The 4211-nt window shown below is 45.2% G+C and overlaps 1 non-coding gene across 1 annotated transcript; it reads right to left on the bottom strand.

Moving 5' to 3' along the window:
* Positions 1-3478: 3478 nt before the first annotated feature.
* Positions 3479-3553, bottom strand: LOC111550828. Its single transcript, XR_002734180.1, has one exon. It is a non-coding gene; the product is annotated as a small nucleolar RNA SNORD60 (small nucleolar RNA).
* Positions 3554-4211: the final 658 nt, after the last annotated feature.

Below are 4211 nucleotides of genomic sequence, written 5' to 3'. Positions count from 1 at the left end.
AGAAACGGAGAGAATGCAAGGTCTGAAGCTGTTGCAGCCCTTTGACATGAGAGAAAAGATTGTCTGGGATGAAGCCCATAACTGAAGTCAAACAATAAGATGTGGAGACACAGGATCTGGACATTTTCTGATGACTGTCCAGATGCACACCTAAAGCTATGCCTGGTTCTCACTCACGCGAAACAAGAGTTTCCTTCTCTCTTCAGCTGGTGGGTTTTGGGGTCTGTTGTTTACAGCCAAAAGTATTAAGTGGCACACAATTTGCTCTTGTTTTCCGTAATTTTACTATTGAAGAACACTGAAATATCCCTAAGACACTGGGGGTTTTAGCTAAAGTTAAAAGGTTAAAACACAGCCGCACGCTCTGCCCCCTTCTTTGCCTTTATCAGCTCAGAAACAGAGCTCAGAGATAGTGGTGTCAGAGAGGATCTAGGAGCTGACTTCACTCTCCCCGTAAATTTTCTTTCCCACATTGTCTTGCCTTTTAGAAGCCTGAAAGTACTCTCTTCTTTATCTTGTCACCATAGAAGATTTGTGGCTCTTTGTTAAAATACTACTTAAGCAAGGTCCCCAAGCCACTGCCTTGAGAAAGAAATACTTTTGAAGTAAGACCTCTCCCCCATGATGGGTGGAACATGCATTAACAAAACTTCTTCTTTTGTGCATCTGACTTTTGCTTTCAGGAAAGCATCTCAGCTAAGAACCTAAAAAGGGAAAGGAAAAAAATTATGTTTTCTCCCTACACTATCTTCTGTGTGTCTGCATAATTTTCCACTTTTCTACCTTTTTCAGCTTACAGAAATCTTTCTATCTGGGATGGCCTTTTGCTCATCTCTGCATATCTAAAATTCTCTTCATTTTTCCAGAGTTTAGGTCAAGTGATGCCTTTTCTGTAAGGAATTTAGTAAAGTATTCAGGGAAGATGAGGCATCAGCTCAGCAACTGACTCCCAAATAGTTTAAGAGACCAGTGTTCTGTGTGTTGCATTTGCACCTTTCTTACAACTGTGGAACTGTTTTGAATTTTTCATAAAGATTCAAAAAGTGTAAGCTCTTGGAGAGGCTCGTCATCAATAGAGAGAACTTCACAACCATATTATTAATATAATAACACTCTTCCTGTTGTGGTCGATTTGAAATAGCCCAAAACGTGTCCCTTCTCCTAGACAAAGTAGATGGGCCCCTTGTCAAATGCGCAAAGTATTCAGGATTTATCTGCATTCCTCACACACAGTAGGTACTCAACAGATGTTTTTTGAATGAATGAGCGGACAGGGATGGGTTCTACACACAGGCATCAATGCATTCGTTGTGTTTGGAAATCCATAAATCATTTTTCTTTCAATTTTATTGATGTAAGAAAATATTATTAGTGTCCCAGGGTCTTATCCCTCCATTCAAATAGGAGAGTAAGAAGGAGATTTTCTATCGACTGAAATAACTTTGCTTCCTCACTATGTAACGGGATAATTGAAGATGCATGCAAAACTAATGGATTCTTGGTGAAAGAAAGGGATGCATGAAGAGAACCTGATATCATTGCACAATGACAAGAGCAGCATTTATTTATCAGAAAAATAAATTGGATTTGCTTGGCTCCTGGCACTGCCCCATTGTGATGCTAATTACACCTTTGCAGCAACTCATCTTGTTCTCCTGGGCCTCCCGCTGCTTTGTCTTCTCTCATTTGTTGGTGCTTCTTGCATCAGACGACCCCTCTGCCTGACCCTATGTACAAGTGCAATGACATATATGGGCATAAAACCTGCCAACACCATCACGGGTATCACACCTCAGAAAACAGAAAATTCCCACTCTTTGAGTAACCAGCAGGAGATCATACTCAGCCTGGGTGCTGCAGGACTGACCTCAAATTCTAATTCCACTTAGAAAGCCTTGACTCTGACTACCCTCTCAAAAAGGTGTAGTCAAAGTGCCTGGTGGGGAACTCTCACCCCGTGTCTCATGTTGCTGAAAGGGAATTATATCAGGAGTTCAAAAGAGCCCGTTTCTGGTCCCTTAACAGTGCTTGTGTGACTTTGATTAATCGTTCAACATCCCCAGGTTTCAGGCTGCTGATCTGGGAAGTGGATACAGCATTAACAGCCCTAAGTTCTTCACAGAGTCATAGGGAGGGGCAAATGTATGTGAAAATGCCAGGAAAGAAAAGCAGCTTCCAACACCCCAAAATTCTATCAATATGTAGATGCTAGAGCAGTAGTTACAGAGGCATGAGACATCACAGCAAAGAGAAGACAGAATGGGTTCAGGAACTTTGGGCCAATCTCCAGATGAAATGGAATGGCGGCCCTCCGCCGGGGTGAGCCTGGCCCTCCGCCGGGGTGAGCCTGGCCCTCTGCCATACCTGCGGTTGGTAGTATCACCAAGAAGGTGTTCATTGGACAAAGCTGTATAATATAAAGTCTAATTTTAGCATACATTAGTTTAACCTGCATCTCCAACAGGTAACATCTGTGGCATCTGGTGATGTTTGGGACAGCAGAGAAAGGACATCTGTGGAAACTGTGTGGTGTCTTCGTTTCTCTCCCCATCTAGGAAGACATGGCCCTTGGCATCTTTTCTCACCTGCTTTTACATTCTGCTCAGTCGTGGCTCTGCCTCTCTTGCGTATTTTCTCTTTCACTACTTTCCTCTCTTCAAGTCAGACACACCTAGACACCCCCGACACAGAAAGTCAAACCTCTGCAGAGCCACCTTTGCAAGCTGAAGGAGTCTCCCCCATCCCTTAGGTGCGTGTTCCATGGTCTAAACGTTCGCCAGCTCAGGCTTTGGATAGCTTCGCACCAGAACTGCTTCCTCAAGGCCCCCACTGACCTCCTCACCTCCTCGCCAGGTGGTCTTTCCCCCTTGCTGTCCTTGACCCTGCCGACCAGTCACCCCATTCCTGGAGTTTCCCTTCCCATGAAGCACCCTGTGTTCCCTCTCTGGGTGCTCCCAGCTTTCTCAACTGGACTTTCTTCTCTACCTTCCCCCATGGCCTCCAAAGTGGAGATCTGTCCCTTGGCCCAGCTCTTTCCCACTCTCTCCATGTCTACTTTCTTTGACCTTCTCAGCCCTCCCAGGCCCCAGCTAGCACTCTCTGAAGAGGACTCCAGAGCGAGAACTCTCCTGGCTCACTGCCAGCTGTGTGGAGTCTCCCATGTGTCCTAACCTGTGTGTGCCAGCAGACACCCCTGCTCACCATCGGCCCACTGAGATGATTATGCCCCTCACACCGACTTCTACCTCGAACTCTGTATTTCTATCAGGTGGGCAAACATCCTTCCAGCCACCCAACTGTGGGGTCCTCTGCAGTGCCGCTTGCATTCTCTGCCAACCCTGAGAACTATTTAATTCCTTTTGCTGCAAATCACGCTCAAGCCATTACTGCGGTTCTCCCAAACACTAACCTTCCAACTGTCTTGCCTCCCAACCCAAGCATCTCTCTTTTTTCTTATTTTTTCTTTTTTTTCTCCCCCAAGCCTCAGTCTTGCAAGACTGCAAGTGCAGCTTTCATACGAGGTGTCAGAAATGAAAGCAATTCATCACATCCTCCCAAGCATCTATTTTTTCTAACACAACTGCCTGGTCCATCTTCCTAAATTACAACATACAATTCCCAAATCCAAAAGCCACTGTCAGCCCCCACAGTCACTTCTCACATCGCTTTCTGTAGAGTTCAGTCTCCTTCTCTTGGCATCTGAGCCCCTTGTAAGTCTTGTCCCAGCCATTTTTGCAGCTTTATTTCCTACTCCCCTTCACATGGACTGCATATTTCCTCATAAATGGAGGATCTGCCACTACCCAAGCACGCCCAGGACTGCCCCATCTCTAGGCCTTTGCTCACACAGGTTCTTCCCGGAGTACCCTTCCTCACTTTCCATCTCTATCTGTCAAAATCATTTGAGGCCCAGCTCTAATCCACCTGCCAGGAAGCCTTCCCAGATTCCTGCTTTTCTGTCATGCTCATTAAAACCATGGGCATACATGCCCCATCTTTTCATTCAACTATAAATTCCTTTAGTGAGCAGGCCATTCCTCACTCACTGATGAGTGAGTGCCACCCATCCCATGCTACCCGTGCAATCATTCTTCGCTATGATAAATTCATTTGCTGAAATAAATTCTCCTGGAGTCAGTTCAAAATCTCCTCTGAAATTAACCTTGATCCATTTCTTCCAGTGTTCTCAAATTTTTCTTAGACCTAAATTT

Source organism: Piliocolobus tephrosceles, chromosome 9, assembly GCF_002776525.5.
Source record: "Piliocolobus tephrosceles isolate RC106 chromosome 9, ASM277652v3, whole genome shotgun sequence".
Classification (NCBI taxonomy): Eukaryota; Metazoa; Chordata; class Mammalia; order Primates; family Cercopithecidae; genus Piliocolobus; species Piliocolobus tephrosceles.
This window is presented reverse-complemented; position numbering and strand designations above follow the sequence as displayed.